Source organism: Manacus vitellinus, unplaced genomic scaffold, assembly GCF_001715985.3.
Source record: "Manacus vitellinus isolate BGI_N305 unplaced genomic scaffold, ASM171598v3 scaffold_4_pilon, whole genome shotgun sequence".
NCBI classification, from domain to species: domain Eukaryota; kingdom Metazoa; phylum Chordata; class Aves; order Passeriformes; family Pipridae; genus Manacus; species Manacus vitellinus.
In genome coordinates, this window is record NW_021940604.1 from 20,997,541 (window position 1) to 21,021,361 (window position 23,821).

Below are 23,821 nucleotides of genomic sequence, written 5' to 3' on the forward strand. Positions count from 1 at the left end.
GTCAGTTCCTGAACAGCACTCAGTGATAAGGTTGTAAGATCTCATCAGGACTTGGCTACCACCCAAGAAATCACTTAGAATAGCTACTCTGAACAGATAAATAGTGTAACACATAATGCATGGCACATAGCGCCTCACTAAACTGTCCAATGGGTAGTAGCAATGGGTGGTGTGTACAAAGAGCAGGGACTTAATCAAAGCAAGTTTATGCTGCACACTTACTGGGAATTCCTCATTTAAAGGGAATAATTGCAATTCCCTAGTCCAAATCACAAATGCACGTGAAGCGCAATCCATGATGCATTAAGTTTCATTTTATCCAAATGCCCTACAAATTAGACTCTTTGCAGCATAGTATCCAACTTGTTACCATGAGTTCTATTCAATGTTTTTCCATGATGTGTCTAATGTCACTAGAATTTTCCTCTTTGATATAATTAACCACCTTAATTGTCAGATCAAACAAGCAAAAGGAAAGAACGCACTAGATCAGATAATGTTTAATTCTATTGCTTTACTTGCTTCTTGTAATACTTTGTAACTGTCAGTTCATGTTTTCATTGGAAGCCTACTTAATAGATTTGTTTTCCTCTGCAATATTAAAGCTCAGTATAAAATATCTTCCCATTCACTTATGATTTCCACTCAACACCTCAGCTGGCTGCCAGCAAGGCTCCAGTGTCAGGCTGTGTACGAGAATGTATTCTCATGGGGGCAGACAGAATGGCAAGAGATCACCAAGTCTGATTTCAGAAATTGTCCTCTCTTCCCTTTTAAAGCGAACTAAATCAATAGGTTCAGTCATCATTTCAGGCTTGCCCATCTGAGGCCTGAGCCGTTCTCCAATGAGCAGGGTGTACTTACCATTCAGTAAGAGGACTGTTTCACATCTGTCGATTTTGCTGAAGTTCAACAGAGAGAAGCTTAATTAGTACCAGTAGCAGGTCATTCTACTTTGATCAAGAGCAAATCATAACTGAAATACTTCACTGGTTTCAGTGGAATAACTTCCTCCAGTGAGGTGAAAAGGATTTGGCCCAGGAATTGTAAAATAAACTTAGATTGACAGCCACTTCTGCATTTGCCTTAATGAAAGCTAAATGATACTTTAATGAGGTCACAACAGAGCAGGTCCAGGGGGACTGGCATCTAGACAGTCAGCACAGTTTATTCATAAGGTTACTTGCCTTCAGGTATCTAAATATCCACCATACATTATGCAAACAGCAATGAATTTTGGCTCCAAATGCATTTCCATACAAGATATTCTCAATTTTCAAAATCCAGAGGGGAATACACATGACCTTGACCAACAGCTATCCATCCTATGCCCACCTGGTTGTAAAAGGACTAGTGCAGCAATCTAATCTGACAGGGTTATTTTCTGCAGCCAGAGCATAATGCAATAGGCAAATATAAGCTATTACATGGAAAGGTAAGGCATTTTAGCAAAAAATGAAGAAAGCAGAGGCCTGTGTGAGGTCAGAGCAGACTATGAAAACTTGGAGTGGCACATGGAACATAAAATGCAGCTGGATTCAGCACTAACCATGCACTGACACAGGGTATTCTGCTAAGGATCTCTTTTGGAGCATCTCCTAACAGTAGCTAATGTACTCCTAATGTACCTGAAAACCAGACTGTCAGAAACAAGGTGTATAGAAGCCATCTTCCTCAGCATAGTGATAATGCAGTGTAAAAAGCTGTGCTACTGCCAATTAACTCCTTCTTACTGAGCTAGTCACTGCTATGTGCTGTTTTCAGATCTTGCCATGAAAAAGTGGGTTTTCTATCTCAGCTTCACATCTTCTCTGGCAAGATGTTACCAGCCTTAAATGTATAATGAAAGCAAACCCCAACTATATTTTACCCATTCCCTTACAGGTGCTTCAGGGTTCATTTTCTCACTTGTACAAGTAAATTAAAAAGATAAGATCTGTGAATCAGGGGAAAAAAGAGGTCTAAAAGATCAATAACTAACTAGACTTGAAGCCAGCATGCTGGTTTGTAGACTAGCCAATACCTCTTTCCAGTAAGTCCCATTTTCCTCTATCAATCCATGACAGTGCAAGTTCTCACAAGTTCTCTCTATCTGAAAAGGCAAATATTTTATATGAACAGAGTGACACACTTTGGGTTATGGAAATATCTTCAGTTCTGTCTGACATCTATCCCTGAGTGTTAAATTCCTTTGTATTTGTGTCTTTTTAGAGAATCACAGAAAGGGTCAGGTTGGAATGAACCACAGTAGGTCATCTGATCCAACCTCTCTGCTCAAGCAGGGTCATCCTAGAGCACATGGCACAGGATTGTGTTCAGATAGTTCTTGAGTATCTCCAGTGAAGGAGACACCACAAACTCTCTAGGCAATTTGTTCCAATGCACAGTCGCAAGCACAGCAAAGAAGTTCTTCCTCATATTCAGGTGGAACTATTTCTTTAGATCTTCTATTCCATATCTGTCATAGTGTTCAGATCCTCCTGAAAATATCTTCTCTCTCTCTAGTCCCTAAAAAACATCAAGTTCACCACAACAGATTACTTTCAATACCTCATGCAGAAAGCTCCTTCTCTACCTACCTATCTTCCCATCAGCTACCACTTCTGTTCCACTATGCCACTGGCTTCAAACATGTAATCTGCCTCCATACAATTCTTTTTGCTTTCTGACACAACTGTGTGAAATATTTTGCCTGTAGCTACAATACTCTTTTTTGTTTTCCTATAAAACCTTTTTTCAGCCCATCCAGTCTAAAACAGAAATTGCTTTCTCATTTTGGCAGATCTTTTTCATTAGTCAAAGACAAATTTTTAAATGAAAAATGATTCAAAACTTTTGAAAGTCAGGACAAAAAAATATACCTTATATTTTCTGTGAGAAAAAGGTGTTAAAAAAGAGAGATAAGGTGAAGGAAACACACACAACTGCTTTTTGGCTTTTCTTTTTTTTTTTTTTTGTGATGGAAAAAGATTTTTAAAATTTCTATGTCCTCGGAAAAAGGAAGTGAATTTTCTGAAACTATCTTGGATATTCCAATAAGTGAATCATTCCATTTTGTGGATTTTAATACTTGATAATAGTCCCCATCTTTTTAATAAAAGCAAAAGTATCTGGTATTGTCAAGACACAGCCGTCTCCAGATCTCCATTTATATTTGCTGTGGTGAGCAATGGGATGACAGTCCCCATATTCCTACCTGGAAGTGCTGTTTATCTCCTCACAGACACAGGAGGGAGAAGTCACAGTTGCACAGACCTTTTCTAATCACCTGTATATTCTGCTTCTCTGTCCTGAAGCACCAAAGCTCTTTACAGAAAAGAGTGTACATCTTCCATGTACATTTGAACAATGTTTAATGCTTCCAACAAAACAGAGTTTGTTACATTTCAGCAGATGATATGTTAACAAGACAATTTTTGCACTATACATTTCACTCTCACCCAACAAACATTTCTGTCTTTGCAGGGCTTGCTTTCATCCAAATCCCATGCCACTTGAGGTAAGCACAGACAAATGGCCAACTTGCATCACATTTCGCTCCTTCTCGCTCCTATTCTTTTCACACTGAAATAGTAATGCAATTTTCCCTGTTGGGTAGCCTTTCAAATTTGTACCTTTCTTACAAACAGAGGGCAAAAGTTCACAGAAAAGCCTTCTCAAGCTTTATAGAGATCAGAAATTACACTGGTGGGGTTCAGGAAATGCCGAACTCTCTGGCAATGAGTGGAGATGTCTGTGGGTCAGCTTAGGGCTTGAACTTATGTCTCCATTTCAGTACAGAGCTCACTAACCACTTGAAACTTCTGAGAAGATGGTTTTAGGAAATTTGGCTTCTGTATCAGTGAGCCTCACAGTCCCTTTGTCCCACTACCCAAAACTCATAGTTAAATTTCCCCATATTCTGTGAGGAAAACAGTGACCAAAAATAAAATTTAAAAAAAAAAAAGTCTACTATTTGATTCAGAAAATTTGAATGTCACCTGAGCTCCAGCAATGAGATTTATGGGCTATTCTGTCTCAGTGTTATGCTTGTGTATTAGCCAACTACAAGTAAGCAAATGGAGCTACAGAACCATTGGGTAACTTACAATGTTCAGAGTATTCTTCGTATAATTGTATAATCTTCATTTTTTGACTCTCTTTGTTTGAGCATGAGTCATTCTTCTTTCAGATACAGGGTCAGCTTTGAGGAAAGAGAGGAAAAAGAAGCATCACTTGTCATACCAAAAGGTAGATCCCCACAACTGGATTATAGATACTGTTCTCATGGGGTTCAAGCTGTAAGTTTGAATTCTTTCACATCTCTCTTTCCCAGCTTGAATCTACTACCTCACTAACTTCTGCCCAATTTCTGTCTGTCCTTGGGCTAAAATGACCATGCATTTCTGGGTAGGATTCTGGAACTGATCCTTTAGTATACCTCATCCTGAAACAGTGATCTTTTCTTTTTCTCTTTCATTATACCCACTTCTAAAGTCAAACATCAATGTCATCCTCCTTGTAGTCCAAGACATTTCCCTCTCTGAGGAAATGAACAAGCACTACAGCATCCCTCTCGCTTTCAAACCCCCATGATAATACATAATCCCTAGCAGGACATACCACCAGACACCATTTATTCTAACCCTTGTATGTTGAAGGTTTGTAACCAAGGAGTCTGGTGGGACTCAGGCAACTTGAACCCATTCACCTTCCAGAATTGACAGAATTCACATTAATCTACCCCTAAATCTTTTCACAAACCTACAAAGCTCAAAGTATACCTGAAATAACCTCTTTTTTTTCACTCCTTAAAATGCCAGGGAGGTCTAGGTTTGTAGGATGACTATGGTATCCTTCTACATAACTTTCCAGCAGATATCTTGATTTTGCCTACATAACTAAACAAAACTGTTGAGGGAAAGAGTGACTCCTTCCATTGTTGGAAGGGATGAAGATGAATGGCAAAGATACGAAGCCTGGAGGAAAATCTACAACCCATAAATGGACACTTATATGTTGGACTTGACTCATTTATACCGGATGTGACACCCCATGAATGTGACAGTTTTACCCCAGTTCTCCCCAGTTTATTGTTATATTGTTGTATGTTTCTGTATACCCCTACTTGTTGTTTTTTAAAATCACCCTCCATATTGTCTCCTTCTTCCCCTCACAGTTTTCCCACTCTTTTTCCCTGTTTTCCCGCTCCTCTGCCTGCCATTGGTCAGTATTTGGTGCAGTGCAGAGGTAGCTGTCATTGGTCCATTCCCTTAGTCACACCCTAACTCCGCCCCTCTTTACCCAGTTATCCAGTCACTTTTATCCCCAAGTTGTCAGTCTCTTGCTCCTCCCTAGCCCAATCTCCACCCTCAAACCTACCCTATATAAGCTGTTGTTCCCTCAATAAACTTTGGCATTGCACCTCGACCTCCATTGTATAAAGAACCCTTCTTTGCAGTGCTCGACCCCATTCCCTTTTTCCCTGCGGGTCGTGGCATTCCATTACTTCTCGATGAGACTCATAGGAAATGTCTGCTATTAGACTCCAAACCCTTAAACTAGTTAAAAAAGCAGGTCTTCTCGTGACCTGTTCTTCATTCAGTACCATGTACTGCTCATGGACCAAGTTTCTTCCCAGTATGTGACTGAAATTAGCTGCTCAAATGGTGAAGAGTAGGTTTCTGTGTCATGTAGACCATGTCTAGACCATGATTTTATCAAGAAAGGTTGGACCAGATGACTCTTGAGGTCCCCTTCCATCCTGGTATTCTATGATTTTATGAACTTTAGTTCCCACTTATTTCACATCTTCCAGCACTGGTTCCTGGTGCTCTGTCATTTATTTCAGCACTTCCTGTATGTTCCCTGCCAAGGCAGAAGAAGCACAGTCCTATAAGTTTTAATAAGCTGAGTTAGCGTTTGAGATCGTGTGCTGAATGACAGGAATATTTTGATATGATCACAGCTACTTACAGCTGCAGTGTGATCAGGCATGGGTGGTGGTTAGCTATTCTGTGCCCACTGAGTATTGCATTGTACCAAATGAAAACATCTGGGATTTGCTTATACATTCACTGTCAGCATAGACACTGCAAAATGACCAGCGTACTCATATTTAAGACACTGTGTTATGAGCATTAATAAAATAAAAAACCGCATGCTCTTTACAACCCACAGCTGCACAAAATATTGATGTGCAGATAACAAAGTTTAAGACTTGTCCAAAAACACCAAACCCTTTTTGCTGCCTTTTACTGTCTGCATACTTTACTTTGATTGCATTTGGTCTGATATATTGTTGTGCCTCCACCTGAATGGAATATAAAATTAAAATACCATTAGAGGATTTTTACAGGTATCACATGACAAATACTTATTGTTTGGTTTTAACAACTATTTCAGAGATTTCTACCTCTACCTAATTTGTTCTCACTGATATCATGGAAATATTAATATACTAAAAAAAAGAAAGCAGCCTAAAATTACAAATTGTTGCCACAACTGACAGAGCATATCTTTCAGAGACACTCTATTTAAAATCTCTATTTCAAATATACTCATAACTGCTGTGATGTATGCCAGTAAATCAAGCTTACAAATGTGTGTGCTAAGATTTGAAACGCTTCCATGAATAAATTTATATTCTGTCTGCCTCCACAGTCTAGCTGCCTTTAAAATAAAAAAATAAAACTACAGTGAGTTGGACATATCTTCTTAGACTCTATTTGCTGAGAGCATGAAAACCTTGGCTTCTTCCTTGCAGCACTGAAACAATCCAGTTCATCCAATGTATTTATGAGCAGTGAACGAATGCATGGAGCTGCCTACTGAAACCAAAAACAGGTAAGTTTTTTTAATGTGTGATGCCATTGTTCCCTAGTCTGCCACGACCCGCGGGGAAAGGAAAGGGATCGGGCACTGCAAATCAGGGTCTCGACACAGTAGAAGTCTCGTGGAGCAATGCCAATCTTTATTAAGGAAACAGTAACTTAAATAGGGTAGGTTTAGGGGTGGAGTTTGGGCTAGGGAGGAGCATAGGACTGACAACTCAGGGATGAAGGTGACTGGGCAATTGGGTAAGGAGGGGAGGAGTTTGGGTGTAACCAGGGAAATGGGCCAATGGTAGCTGCCTCTGCACTGCACCAAGGATCAACCAATGGCAGGCAGAGGAGCGGGAAAACAGGGAAAAGGCGGGAAAAGTGTGAGGGGAAGAGGGAGACAATATGGAGGGTGACTTTAAAAACAACAACTGGAAGTATACATAACAATACAGCAATATAGTAATGAACTGGGGAGAACTGGGGTAAAACTGTCAAGTCCATGGGGTGTCACATCCGGTATAAAAGAGTCCAGTTCGGTATGCAAGTGTCCATTTATGGGTTATAGATTTTTCTCCAAGCTTCATATCTCTGCCATTCTGTTTCATCTCTTCCAACACTAGTCCAATCCAGACAGAATGGGAGGTCTGGGAAACGGGAACTGACAGAGATTTAAAGATCCAGGTTTCTGCTTTGTAGCCTTGTAAAGTCATGTGCAGTCAAAGTGTTTAGCTTGGTAAACAAACTTTCACTAAGGTCAAAAGTTTCTGCAAGGCACATTTTGAGTTTGACCAGCATATGGATTGTTTCTTTTCATTTACTTAATTCTCACTAATAAGTTGCATCTCTGACTGCCTCAAAAAACATGCATAGTTAGTGCCTGCTGGCATGTTGAGAGAAATGCTGATTAGTGGACTATCAGCACAACTGGATCCCAAGTGTAGATTTCCTAGTAAAGGTGTGATTTTACTAAAATCAAAGCAGGAAATGAGTTGATTTTTTCCTGCAATGAGATGGCATGCTCCTCTAAGGACTGGGACAAGTTTGGGCATGTAACAGTGAAACAGTGAAGGAGCGACAAAATAGTGGCTGCTTTCATTTCTGCCAGTGCCTGAGCTCTAGGTAATTGGCTTGGTCTGTCCTTGGCCAGCCCTCTTCCATAAGAAATAAGACAGCGTGAAACAAGCAGGGCAGGACAAGAAACACTACAGCCACATGGAGGTGGCAGTCTCCCTGCCTCCTCCCAATTGCCTCTTGCCTACACTTTGAAGAAACCCAGAGCCACACTTGTGATGTGACAATGGCCATGACAACAGCTGGCCATTTGGATCCATTTAGGCAGGTCTGAGGAAACCCTAATGCCTAAATAGTATAGATCTGTAGTCAATCCTCGCATGAAGTCCGCGTCAAGTTAGCCCACTCTGGGAATAAAGAATCTGTAGCAGTTCTCATCAGCAGCCAGCCAGCCTCTGTCTCAGGAAAGGTCCAATGTCTTTAAGGTTTTCTGTCCCGTCAGGCACTAAGTTTTGTAACATTTAGTAGCAGCAGGGTGACAACAATCAGAACAGCTCAGTTAATTAAAGGGATTTGGAGCAAGACCATCCAGCAGATGACTTTTAGCAGAGCTGGGGCATTTCTTCAAGGGTGAAAGAGGTTATTTGAGTTCTCTAAATATGGAGAATAATGCCTTGTTTGTAGCTAAACAGACTCGTAGTCAGTGTAATCATAAGCAGAGATGTAAGATTTAGGAATTGGTTTTGTATTTTCTTACATTACCAAGACTTAATGACTCTCATGCTCTGAGGGCAAATGTGGTCCTGGCTGCCACTGCCACAGCTCCTGGGATTATATGCAGGGGTCCTGTGTACATGTGCAACACAGGCTTAAACATGAAGCTGCATAACCTCAGTTTTCAGGCATGAACATGCACAAGACGCACTTGAGTTATCTGAAAAGTTTCTCCTTTTGCTTCTTTTCAAACCAAAAGACCCAACACCATTACTCATCCAGGGAAATGGCATGTCCTGGACATTCAGATGGATTGTTGGGCAAATGCCCAGGGAGCGAGGACATGTGTAAACAATTGGCTTCGACAAATAAGCATTAAGGGAAATCTCTTAATGAGGCATCATCATTCACTTCAAATTCTAGAATGGTAAAGCATTTAGAAACTCAGCATCACAGCTCAGCGAGGTCCACAGCGAATCAAGTCTGACAAATTTCATTTCTCTTTTCACGTAGCTTTTCCACACAGATCTCCATTTTCTCCGCTATATTTTCTATCTTGAATGGTTTGTTTTGCGCCTGATACCTGATAGTACAGGGGAGAAATGTGTGCTTCATTGTCTCATTAGGACTGTCTAGGCTTTTTAGTTCAAAGAAAAATGTATTTATCCTTAGGTTTTAGGAAACACTACCTTTAATAAGTAAGCTCATTTTCCCCAAATCACATAAGTCACATTTTCTCTATGATCACAGGAGCATAAAACTTACTTTCTGTGATCACTCATGCTCATAATATTCAGTCACAAAATGCTGGAAAGCAACAAATACTAAATAAGTGGAGAAAAAGTCCCTACAAACTCTCATTTACCTGCAAACAAATATTGGGAGATATGCTTTGTGTTACAATTTCTATTATAGTATGAATATAAATTACTAGAATTGAACACATTTTAATTGAATTTCCTTTTGACCATGAATGTGTCTTGTTTATAATATTTTCATGAATCTGTAAAATGAGAATTTTTTGAACACAAAACTCTCCTGCATGTCTTGAAAAAGCTGAAAGAAAACATTAACATATATGGTAATCTTGTTGTATTGGAAGGGACCCCCTTGCGGTTGGATGGGATACCTTCCTAGAAGAGCAGGTTGCCCAAAAACCCATCCAACCTGGCCTTGAACACTGCCAGGGGTGGGACATCCACAGCTTCTCTAGGCAACCTGTTCCTGCACCTCACCAACTTCACAATAAGGAATTCCTTCCTAATATCTTGTATAAACCTATCCTCTTTAAAGATATTACCCATCGTCCTATCACTACATGCATTTGTAAAAAGTCCCTCTCCAGCTCTCTTGTACGGTCCCTTCAGGTACTAGGGGGCTGCTACAAGGTGTCCCTGGAGTCTTCTCTTGTCCACATTAAACAGCCCCAACTTTCTCACCCTGTCTTCATAAGAGAGGTTCTCCAGCCCTCTGATCATCTGAGTGGCCCTTCTCTGAACTTACCCCAGCAGGTCGATGTCCTTGTGTTGGGGACCCCAGAGCTGGATTCAGTATTACAGGTGGGGTCTCTAAAAGAGTGAAGTAAAGGGGAGAATCACCTCTCTCAACCTGCTGGCCACAATTCTCTTGATGGAGCCCAGGATACAGTTGGTTTTCTGGGCTGCAAGCACACATTGCTGGGTCACCTTGAGCTTAATGAGCTAAAATAAAAGTTTTCAGCTCTTAAGTTTACTGACTTTTTTCTCTACTAAGTCCCCATAGAGATAGCAGCCACCCCAAGACATCAGGCTGTAGTCAAATTGTCATTCATTAACTTGGAAACTTTAGGCTCCTGAACCTTTGTTTGGGGATTAAAACAATACAGTATTTGAGTGTAAGATACACTACTGATTCTTAAATATGTGTGTCAGAATTTTACTGCTGTTCTGCACTTGTTAATTCAGTTCCTACTGAGAAAACAAGAAATCAGCCACTCTAGCAAATCACTGCAAGGAATAATCAAATAATTTGCTTATAAAACAGTATCACTTATTGATTCCTCTCTGGCTTAGTTTGATCTTATTTACTGCTCTATATGCATTCTTAACTGCCTTCACACATTAAATATAAAAAAAAGAAGGCCACAGATTTGCCTCATTATTTGTTTGCATTAACTGCACATTAATAGATGAAGAGTAAAATATCCCCCACCCTGCATGCATCTGAGGCAACAACCAATTGTGAGCTGCCTTTGGGCTCAGTGACCTAGAAACCAAGAATAAGGCTCATAAAAATCAGATGCTGAAGAACAGCATCAGCGACAACCTCAGAAAGAGGATGATAAATCATTTGACAAGTCCATAAGATGTAAGTGCTTCTGAAATAAAAATATAAAAAAAGAAAACTCTTTAAAAATATTTTCCAGCTCTATACTTTCTGTCATTTTTGTCTCTTTGAACATTCGCAGAGACTCCATCCTGTGAACAACACCACACTGAATGTCTCATTTTTTATTACAGAATTAGGCATTCTTCTTTCATTAACACAACAGGCAATGGCAGTTCTTAATGCACAAAATCCATGAGAAAATCATGATTATGGAAGTACACAGAAGAAAGACACGTAATTGTTTTGATTCAAGATACCATAAGTTGTTCATGAGGCAGTTTTCAATCGGTGAGAGAATCAAGTATGGAAATAGGCATACTCCTATCAAAGGTCCTGGAAAAGAGAGAAAGAAAGTCACTTGAATATGAGCAACTGAATTTTAGCTTTCACATAAAATCCTGCTGCTCTTAACTGGTTTCATCTTCTAACCTGGATCAGTTAGAGACATGGTGTCCATAACATGTGATCTGTAACAGCTAAACAGCCATGAACATGAACTAAACTAAAAGAAAAAAATTGTGTAACTTTGGTACCTAATTCAGAAAGAGGCACTTCTGCAAATACACAGAAAGCCTGAGGAGATTAATTTGGAGTTGTGGTATGGTTAAAATTCCAACAAAGACTTACTTCTAGGCTCGTTGGCACTTTTGCAGGTGGGAGGTGTTTTGTGATTCCAAAATTTTACACAATTTTAGATAACAGGCAAAGAAGGAACGAGGTAAACGCATTATGTCAATACATTGTGTGGGTACTTACTGCTGATGGATTATCTCTTTACTGTAAATTGCTTAGACCTCTTATGGATGGATCATTGTTAGTACTGCCAAAACCTAAAAAATAATAGCTAATGGAAATGACACAGAAGTGATGTGGTAATGACAACAACGTTACTTCCCAAAGAGAAAAGCTAAGCAGACACACTTCATAGTGGTTTAGATGTTTCACATGTGATGGCAGTGATGATGCTCATTACCAGAAACCCCAGGCACAACTCAAGACCCTGCTGCACTGAGTGCTGCACAAGCACAGAATAAAATGAATTAAGGCGTTCTCACACAGGAGGTGAGATGTAGCAAAGCCAGTTTTATATCAGATCTTAGATGTGCATATGTTTCTTTTCCCGTCTGTGCATGCAAAAAAAAAAAAAAAACCAAAAAAACAAGCAAAAAAACCAACCAAACAAACAAAAACAAAACAAAACCAAAAAAAAACACAGGCATGAAATATCCAAGGATTTGGTGCTTTCAGTTTTAACAGCTTAACAAGCCAATTAGGTAGGAGCAAACCTCAGGCTTCTGGCACTTTCTCAGTGTGATTCACATTTCTTACCAGCTTGTGCTGCCCTCAGCCTAAAAGAATTGAGTGCACTAGACCACTTCTAAAATGCCCTCTTTCATGCCTGTTTTCCTGTGTGCTTTGTTTCTCTCCTACCCAGAACAACTTACACACCACGGGAGGTAAGTAGATAAAGGCTAAGGCAAGGTACTGGATAAAGGCTCCAGCTGTCCCATGAGATTTGTTTTCCTCCTCCCTTACCACCTTGATCTCAAGGAAGGTCACAAGAATAGAAACACAGCAAGTACTTGTCACCATTCCCTGCCACCTTTGTGACTCACATGTTCATCTGCTTAATAGTTAAATTTTCTTTTTCTGCAACTTTTTAATGTAGACACTACTGTCTGTGAATAGGATAGAGTGGGAAGGCATCCCATAAGCTCAACTTATGTCACCTTGCCTTGGCTACCTCAAATTTAAAATAAATAAATGCAAACGAGGAAATATGTGCCAAGCGTAGCTACCTTCTCCTGTTTATAAACATTTCTTTATTTGCAATTGTTCTATGACCCAGCCTGCCATCAGTTCCATGCTAGTGGCTGGGCAGGATAATGAAAAAGATCAGGTCTGGCCTTCCCACCCAGTGCAGATGAGAAGCAGGTCTCTGGAAAGAAACTCGATGTTGCTCTGCTGATATATTGTCTCTGTAACTGGTGACAACATGGGGAAAGCAGGAGAGAGAACTGGAATGAAGGGTCCCTTTGTTCTTCACTTTCTGTTGCATCTCCTGGCTTCTGTAACATCACATAAAGAAGAATTTGCGTTTCATGGATGGGGTTTTCATGTGTGATTTCTGTCTTGACCAAAATTAGCAAGTGTTCAGAGTTTTCAGAAGCAGATTGTTTCAGATTTTTCAGCTTGTTTTGCAGACAAAAGAATCAAAACCATTTGAAAGGAGGTCAATAGGAGTTAAGTATATAATCCGTTTAGGATTTAGCAAATCCTATCCAGACCTTTTTGCATTTCTAGGCACCTAACTACCTCTGTAAACTGGACCCTGTATAAATTTCTCAATTTTTGGTGCTGAAGAGAATTGAACCACTGACTTGTCCAGGCTTCTTTCACCACTCCTGCCACTGCAGAAAATACACCACCATACTGAGGTGTCTGGTGGGCTCCTGTGGGGAAGAGTCAGGGAGACACGAAGGGTGCAGAGACTAGGTTGTTCTTAATGAAGAAGCTGAGGCACCTGTTTCTTTCTACACATGTGGGATAGCACTGGTTATAGCAGAGTATCATGATGTAAATGAAAGAAGGATTTTGGAAGACATACTTGAGAAATAGGATGTTGTCATCAGTTTTACTACTCTCACAGTGTCCTCAAGTCTTTTATAAGATATTAGACTTGGTTGATGTATGTGAAGAAAATAAACATCTGGTCGAAATAATAGGAGTTTGCTACATAAGAATTACTAAGGCACACTGCTTACAGCTGTTAAATACAGATGGCACTATTGTAATAACTATGACAGCATGACAGAAAGTTATGACAGTAGCTCACAGTTGTGACAGCACAACTAGGTAAGCATTTAATCACATTACAGGACATACAGGATGACAAAAGCAGTAATTACAGGCCAAAATGAAAACATTTCCACATTTTCTAAAAATTAAAAACACTTGTACCAAGAGCTTAGTTAATATAGAGAGATTCTTCTAGTTTTGAAACAGCAGCACTGCTCAAGAGCACTGAGGAAATCACACCTCCTGAACCAAGACACAAGCTGCTGCAGAGGGCTATCAGGATCTGCTCTATAAGCAATCATCATCTCTTTCACTTGGGTGAAAAAAGATTAGCAAGATGTTCCCCATTTTGAGGAACCATAGCCCAAATTTCAAGGAATAGGAGGAAGGTGCCCATCTCTTCACAATCAAGGTGAATAGGCAGGTGTACAGCAAGCCCTTTCTTTTCTCTTAGGGCCATATCTGTGCAGACACTGAGCAGCTTCAAGCTGCTCCAAAATGAGACAAGGGGCCCTTCCAGTTATTACAAGTGGAACAGAGAAGAAAATAGCTGTGCTTACTCCGCTACTCCCACTGAGCACTTCAAACTTCACAGATATCTTCAGCCTTTCCACAAAGGCTCATGCTTTATCATAGGATAGCAAACAAAACCTCTGCAAAGGTTTTTTTAGGATGGAGACTGAGCAGAGCCACAGGTCTAAAGCTTAGGTTGGTGAGACATTGCAGCCTGGTGAAGGCACATCAATTCAAGATCCCAGACTGACTGCAGCTCTTGTCTCTGAGGAGGAGCTGCAGTTTATAACATGCAAGCAAAATGAGTCATTTGATACTTTAAGCTACAGGTTACAAAATTAGAATGTGTCACTCTTTTTCTTGAATGAGATTAAAATGTGTAAACTCTGCTGGCCCTCCCATGCACACAGTGGAACAACTATCAGAAGATGAAAATATTGTTAAAATGCCTATTTTTACTGTACACTGAAATTACCTTGAAGACTGATTTATATTTTATTTCAACCTTTCTCCCTCAAAAAAAATTCAAGTTTGTGTTATTTAAAACTGCATTTAATGTTGGGTATTTAATATAAACAAAAAAAGTTTGCTCTGCTTGTTGCTTGGACACTGATAAAGGCATGTAAGTCAACACTTGATGTTTTTGAATGATGAAAGAAAACCCAGACAGCTGAGATGGGTCAGAGAGGAATCACAGTTAATTTCAGCAGTGCCTTCTTGATATCAGACCACAATCCCCACTCCCCATATCCCTGCACTGCTGGGTGGATGAGGTAGAGAAATGAAGATTAAAATCAAGCCCATGAAGAAGGGAGGGGTGGAGAAGGTGGTTTTAAGATATGGGTTTATTCCTTATTACCCTACTCTGACTGGATTTGCAACAAATTAATTTCATTGAATCATAGAATGGTTCAGATTGGAAAGGACCTTAAAGATCATGTAGTTCCAACTCCCTTGCCATGGGTAGGGATGGCACCCACTAGACCAGCTGGCTCAAAGACCCATCCAATCTGGCCTTGAACACTGCCAGGGATGAGGCATACAGAACTTTGGGCAACCTGTTCCTGTGCCTTACCAACCTCACAATAAAGAATTTCTTCCTAATACCTAATCTAAACCTATCTTCTTTCAGTTTAAAGCTGTTCGCCCTTGTCCTATCGCTATATGCCCTTGGAAAAAGTACCTCTCCAGCTGTCTTGTAGGCTCCTTGTAGGTACTGGAGGGCTGCTATAAGGTCTCCCCAGAGCCTTCTCTTCTCCAGGCTGAACAACCCCAGTTCTCTCAGCCTAGCTTCAGAGGAGAGGCACCCTAGCCCTTTGATCATCTTTGTTGCCCCCCCCCACGGACACACTCAAGCAGGTCTACATCCTTCTTATGTTTGGAACCTCACAGCTGGATGCAGTATTCCCGGTGGGCCCCAAATATATTTTGCCAGTGACAGTAAATGGTGAGTGATCTCTCCCTGTCCTTATCTGGGCCCACAAGCCTTTAGTTATATTTTTCTTTCCCCTGTCCAGCTGAGAAAGGGGAGTGATACAACAGCTTGGTGGGCATCTGGTGTCCATCTAAGGCAACCTGCCAGAACAACCAACTCCTAAATTATTCCAGACTTTTTCTGCTTCTAAAGTTCTTCTCAGAGGTTTGTGTTGACCTGCTGATAACCAGGGTCTGGTGGCCTAGAGCTCCAAATTTCTACAGCATCAACACAACAATTTGGCTTCAGGATGAAGCCAATTGTATTTTTATTGAATAGCAGCAAAATATACTTAGCAGATACTTATGCTTTGGATTTGACATCCCTTGAATAAAATCACTTTATAAATGGATAAAGGAAATTTGCACCCCAATGTTGGTGACATTTCTTCTTTTCCATGTATCAAATGACTACTCTTGGGCCCATGCTTTGTCAACACCCTGTGCTTCAGAAATAAGATCACTACAATAATAAAGAAAATGTTACAGTTCAAATGCAACACAAGGAGAGGTCCTGGCAGAGTGAAAGCAGTTTATCTTCAACAAAGGAAATAGAGGTGTCTATAGAACTGGAAAAAGCATGTCTTTTGCTATCAAGAACTAATCAGAAAAACTTTCTAGTAACAAGCTTTGAAAGGAAAGACACTAAGTTTGACACAAAGCAAGGGAAAGCACAGCAGCTAAATTAGCTACCCACCCACATTTTTGCACTAAATTTCTACTTGAACATTATTAATCATTCATGTCATTGTTAACTTCTCTGTGGTGTGTTTGCATTTTCCCTATCAATATGTGCATAAATCTGTCTAATGCTAATATGAATGTTTAGTATGGGAAGGGAGAGACTATCCACACTGAATTTCTAATCCAGTTAAACCAAGCTCCAGGTATCTCTTGAAAAGCAAAAAAAAAATCAAACATTGTAGTCCCCAAAATTTTAGAAATGTTTTGAGTAAACACATTGTGGGATCTTGATCTTCACAATCTTAGGGCTACCTAAGAGTTGTTTGATGTCTTTGCAAAACATTATTTCTTTTGACATGTAAATCAACAAATAAATTTGGTCAACAATATAAACACTTGTAAATGTTTAACCAATTCTTTTAAGGTTGAAATAGCATGAACAGGAAAGAACCTCTCTGGGAGCTAGAAGAGTTCCATATATTCTGCTTCTTTAAAAATAGCAATAAAAGCATATTTAATTTGCTTAGATCCTTAATATTGAAAAACATTTCGGGTTTTTATACAACATTGAAATTTTAGAGCATTTAAGTGGCATAGGAACTCATAGTCAGATGTTAAAAGTGAGACGGAAAATTTGTGTCTTTTTACAATTTTTGTCTGAAACTAATTTATAGGTAAGCTACTTTGACTTGAGACTATTCACAGATGTTGCTACTTACTAATTGCTAGCTGCTTTCCTTCTGCATTCTACCATAAGGATCCTGCTTCCCCTAAAAGTAACCATGTGTAGCTCATACTGTGACATGAATTCAAAACGCAGTTTTGTACTGTCTATAATGAAAAATTTGTTAAAGTTTTATTGCAAGTTAAAAGTAATAATTTATAAAATTTCATAAGAAACATTTATATCTTATCTGAAAGAAATAATTGAACTGCTGGCTTGATGGAAAAGAAAATATCTCAGTTTATTCACTAAGCTATTCGACAAGCTTAAAGAATAAAAATGTTAATTTTAAACTAAATATTAAGTCATTGTCCCCAGCATCTGGAGCATATTTCAAAGCTGCAATGAGGCTGAATGAATAATCTAATTCTTTCTGATACATATAATTTGATTATGGATTTAAAAGATAATAAATATATAGTTCACATTATCTCCATAAAATTGTTCTTCTCAGCTAGAGAAGAAAGTAATAAAGTTCACATTTATTCAGCATAAAACTATTGAATAAAGATTTATGCCTATATAGGAGGACATATGATTCATGATTCCCGGACATGATGATCACTTAAAAACATTTCTGATTTTACCTGAGATGCATCTATTGCCTGGGAAAGCACATATATTAGTTGCAAGCATCATTAGCTCTTATTCACTGTTTTCATAGAACCTATTAGCAGTAAGTTATTCTGTTGGTACTCTGGTGTTAGCATGAGGGAAAAAGTACTTTCCCTCTCACTGTGTATTTGTAGAGTAGTCTTTTAAAAGCAAAGGGTGTTAAGGCAATGGTATAGAGCATGTATGTGTCCATTAAAACACCACACACATCATTTCTAGGCAGCATTTGGAGATAGTTTAGTAAAAGATTTAAAACTGCCTTTGTGTCTTATCATACTTTGACGTTCTATGGCAAATACTGCCAGAATAATGCCAAACCCAAAAACATAGTAGAGGAAATGATGTGCAGCAGACTGTGTGAGCCTGTGCCCCTGGGCAGATGTGTCCCCTGCCGAGCTCTGCTCCAAAACCATCACGGCACTGAGCTACAGCATTATGTGAGTTTGATCAGTTTTCTGTGGCACTAAACCTGCATTATATGGGAAAACTGTTGTTTAAACATGTCTTAAAATGGTTTTTGGTGGTCTCTTTGTAAACACGTGTTTCTTCTTCCCAAGACCCCCCACGGTAGTGTTATCTCAGGAATGTCCTGGCAAGATGTCCTAAGGTGTTTCATTGGTCCTTGTTAACCCCTTCCTGTGACTGGGTGTTCCTGTAAGCCCCTTGAGACTTCTAATTGGTTACTTTGTGAATCCTCCTAAACCCTATAAATGTAACATCCCCAGCAATAAACACTCTCTTGCCTCCTCTCCACCCCCGGTGTGCTGTCTCTGTGCCTGCCATGGGACCACATAGGTGCTGGGGGAGGGGAGGGCACCTCTCCCCTCCAGGCTCAGGACCTGAAACCCCTGAAGAAATCCCTGGAGTTCCCTTTCCCCATCCCTCAAGACGTCAGAATGGTTCATCAGATGGAGACGGAACTAGAACTGGGCTCCCCCACGTCGTGGGTGGGGAAAGGGATCCAGAAGTTTTCCATAACTTTGGTGCTCTCAGTAAGTGTAAGGCCAAAATGCACAGTTTGGGCCCTGTCTGTCATCAAAAGCAAGACATAAGGACACAAAGGGGCAAAACCAAGCTATGATGTTAAACAGCTCCTTTAGGTGATTGAGCAACCCTCTTGAGGTACCTATAAAACACCTTGCCAACCTACACAGGGGTGGAGAGACTTATTTTGGACTTCTGAAGCTTCCAGCAGCATTTGATGGGGCTGCTCTTCCCTCCTTCCCAGCAGGCAGCTCCTACATAATAGGGACAGTGGAGTAGCCAGGTCATGTACATGTAAACAGGATTAACTTATTTCTATGCAAAGTAGCACAGCATTTATGTATTTCTCTTACTTGCTGTCTGAGTGCAATTGAAAGGAAATAAGGCAATACTTTGATATTTTATAATCTTGAAACATATCACTACACCACTGGCAAAAATAATAACATTCTGTTGGGTCTAGTCATGTCAGCCCAGTTAGATCACCATGTGCAGCCACACCAGAGTTCTCTCATCTAACCTAAGCTTGCTCTGCCAAAACCACGATGCTGAGGCAGAGAATCTTCTGTGGAGCCCCTCCCATTCTACTGACATCTCAGGACTTGTTAGGCAGCTCCCACCCTGCCTGCAGACTTCAAAATATATGTGTGTAGACAGACCAATATTCAAAGACAGACCAATAATTGGGGTGAATGGTTCTACACTAGATGTTAACTGGCATATATCCAAGGAAGCTTATTGTCACCCAGTCAATTGTCTAGAAAGGCATTCTCTCTGATGCCATATCAAAACCTGCAGGCTGGAGAGTGGATCCAGACTGAGGTGCACCCCCTAACCACATGATGACCATCATGCAAAGATCAATCCTTTTTCCTCATTTGCTATCCCCTCTAAATTTCTTCCATAGCAGGAACTTGGACAGCTGGATCAGAAAGGAGCTATGGTATATCCCAGCCACACATTCAGAGCACCAGGACAGCAGGGCGAGCTGAAGAGTGCTGTAGTTACATAGTCTAGATGCCAGGGTCTCCTGGCCCCTCTGGAGCACCAGAAGATCTCTCAGATGTGCTGGTTAAAGGAGCCACTGTTCACGTTCTCAAAATGAAAGTGAGTGAGGCAGTAGCTTGCATTTTTGGGAGCACTAACAGTTCAAGCAACTGTTTTAAGTACCTTGAAGAGAACGTGATAAATTTTCCAGCCCTTCAACTCCTTAACTCAGGAACATGTGTCTTCTTGAATGGCCAGCTCTTGTTCTTGTTTCCAAGTAATATTTTGAGTGAAAATCTATGAACCACACACTGCAAAAAGTCATGTCCTGCCTGGTTCTACATTTATAAATGAATACATAGTTCTAAGGGCTAATATTCATCCTGAGGAGAAAGAGACTGCAGATTTTTAAAGATAAAATAACATTTTAAGGTTTTGATTTTTTTTATCTGCTTGTTCCTTTCCTCTCCACCTTCTGAGGTATCCCAGAGAGATGCATATGGTTCAAGCAGATTATACATTTCATCAGGACAGGTGACAGAAATGAAAAACACAGCTAGACACTTCAGAGCTGCAGAAAAAATGAAATCAAGCTCTTTCCATAAATTTTACTTATAGAAGAAACTTCTATTAAAATGTAGAAGTGAAGCTATGAAATATTGAGGGAAAGGCAATGAAATGTGGAGGTTATCATAAATCGAGAGACAAAAATCTTGGAAATACATGATAAGAGCAAAGTTCAAACCTTATCAATGCTTCTATTATGGTTTTCTACCATCTGATTTGCAGAATGTGCAACTCCAAACCTTTTTCTGTGAAGCTCTTGAAGACTGTCCTGGTCAACAAGATTCTCAGATATATACAAAATCATTTGCACAGTAACAAATACAATTTTACAAATATTTAGTCAAAACCTGGTATAGATGTAAAGGTAATAAACATCACATTATCGTTTCTTTTGGCTGAATATATGGAAATAAACAAATATTTGAAAGTAATTACTATTATTTTGATTAATGCAGAATAATTCTTCCTTTTTAATACTCCAATGAATGATAAATATGTAACTGATAAGAGAAGTCAATGTTTCAGAAAACATAAATACAAATGGAAACACTTGGTATTTTGTCCAGATTCTAAGAGATTACCACAAAGGGCAAAAAAACCCCAAATTGATTATATTTGTATGGCTCGTGTTCAGGAAATACTGTCATCACAATTACTTGTCTCCAAATTGCCAGTAAGGCTGGTTATGTGGGTACCATCCCTGCAAGACTTGTCCCTGTTTGACAGTAAGACATGGAGAAACTCCAGGGGCTAAAATAGCCAGTGGGAGCCCCACCACTTTTGTTGTCGGGTCTATGTGCTCTCCCACCAATGATCTCATATGACAATTAAACAGGTACTATTACCTGTATGACAACTAACCTTTCCTTTTATAATTACCTTCCATTTTCTTTCTGCATTACATCTTCCCTTACATGATCTTACATGATTTCCCCAATAAAAATACGACTAGTAATTGTTCTGAATTAGCCATTGTGCTATAAATCACAGATTTTATCATTTATGATATTTTGACTGTCTGAGCCCTCCCTAAAAAACGTTATTCTTATCTCCTAATGACACATGCTTGTGAAATGCCAGCATTTTCAGCATTTGATCACATTGTGAGAGGGGTTGTCTCGATAAGCACTGGAGCTCATCAGTTGCTGAGGTTGTCGGCTAACATCTCTCAGCATCATTATTTCTATCTCATCTGAAATTCCATGGTAACGAGTCTTTAAACACTGGCAGCAGGGAGGCGGAGTAATGTAATTTGTAATTTAAAAACTGTGTAAAATGGGACAAATTGGAAAATATTTGAGGGGATATTCTCATCTCAGTGCACTGGGCTAAAGCAGCTCCCTCCTTAGCGCAGGGGCTCAAAATGCAGCATTTGCATAACACAGCCATTTTCAGCTGAAAGTCAAAGAGTACCAGAAAGACTTGGACTTAGAACATAGCAATATTCTCGCTAGTGGCACCACTCTGTGTTACAGTGGTGCTAGTGTGTCCTGTTATCAGGGCAAAGGCACAAGCCCACAGAGACCTCAAAGAGCAAGTGTTGGTGGCCAGTGAACTGGGCTGCCAGATCCCTCAGCTCCAGGCCTGGTCCACTGCATTCCACTTCTGGAGGTGTTCAGTGAGGATGGACTACAAATCTGAAGTGATTTTAGTTAATGGCCAGTTTCAACGACAGTATGACCTGAGCCCACCGTGAACCTACTGTCTCCAAACTGTGAAAGTACTTGCTGTCTGTTTTCATGTTCAACAGTTTGCCAGTTGAGATGGTCAAAATATTTATCATTGTTTGATATCAAATTAGTGAGGGGGGAAGTGTCATCAAAAAGTTCTGGTAAAATGTCAAGACTGAAAAATGACAATTAATATTAGAAATTCCCATGTCAAAAACCACAATTTTCAAGTCTAACTGGTAGTGATTGTATGCATGCAGGATAAGTTGATGTATCATCTTCAATTAAAATTAAAAAAACAATGAATTAAAAATTTCTAATTAGCCTTAAATATGTTCCACAGATATCCATTTAGAAATAATCATAGTGATGAGGCTATTAAACATTGTCTCATGTACTCCTTGATTCAAGGCAGATTAAATGAATTGGCAAAATATCTTTTTAAACTGAAATGTACTTTTCTTCAGTGCCTTTTCTCTGTTTATTGGAAATATTAGAGAAAACAATACGTGTGAAATCTTCACCTAAGACTGTGCAGCTAAGGAAATGTTTAATTGTACGATGATTTAGTTTGGACCTGCTTTATTGTGTCATTTTCTAAAGCACCATACAACTTACTATTCATTAGTATTCATGCATTGTTATTTCTTAAGGTTCATGAATATTTCAGCGATACTTTCTGAATGCCTGTTATGAACGAATTTGATTGTGGGAGAAACATCTGTTCAGTTTTGGATGCCCTTGCTCAAGAAAGATACAGTCAAGACTGATAAACTGCAGACACACACAACTATAACAGTGACTTAAGATGCAATTACTTAGTCTAAAGAAAAAAAAAGTTAAATCTGGTCTATAAATGGCTGAATAGTTGATGTCCCTCTCTTCCTGTGAGTGGACTCTCAAAACTCAACCAAAAACAAAAGCAAGGTAAAAGCATGAGTGAAAAAAAAAGGAGTAAAAAAACCCATGAGTAAGAAGGAATTGTAATGAATAGTGGGTCAAACCTGCCAACCCATGTCCCTTTTGGTGCAAAATTATCCCCTCCCTTTACTTTTATTAAACCTATTCAGGTGCTATGCAGTAGGACTTTCTTGGAGAGGTAACATATACAGACTAGCAGATCTACTCTTCTGGCTTAACAGTAAATCAATATAGGTTGGAACTTCACTTTTCCTTTTTATTTTGCTTGTCTCCAGAGTGACTGTTTGTTATAATAATTAACCAGTGCCCAGAGTCCAGGAGCAAAGGATTAGTAGACAAACAGCAACCAATAGCAGCATGTTCCCAGAAAACTAGGAAATTTCACATACTCCTTGGCTCAGTTTGGAAGGAAAATCACAGTTTTCTGTGAGGTCGGCAGTGGAAAAACAAGATTCTGAAATAATTTATCTGGCCTGAATGCCACAAAGCAGCAAACTCAAAGCAAACTGAATCAGAAAAGTAACAGGACAGGGAAGAAAATGTAGCAGCTCAGGTAAGTGGGAGAAAATTTTGCATTTCCTATTGTTCCTCAACTGCACTGCAGGGTTTCAGCCTCATGGGAGTGAGTTTCTCTCGCTATAAGATATCCTGTTTTGTGGCACATTCAGTCCAGGTCTTTTCTTCTGGTTACCCTGTTTCCAAATGAGCCTAAGAAATCTACTGACAAAGGAATCACACCCTATTTCAAAGCTTACTGAACTGGTGTCAGGGGCATTAAACTGTGTAAGAAAAAGTCCAATCTCATTGAAAGTTAAGTCTAGGTAGGATACTCTTGTGACTTTGTAAAGATCTCTCACTAATATTGTTTTGTTTCTTAAGCATGAGAACTAGAAATCATCTGCTCTGGAAAATTCACAAGCGTGATGACTATTGGTGATATGAGGACTGCTAAAAGTTGTCCTTTTTTAATAGCTGATCTTCTGAGACAA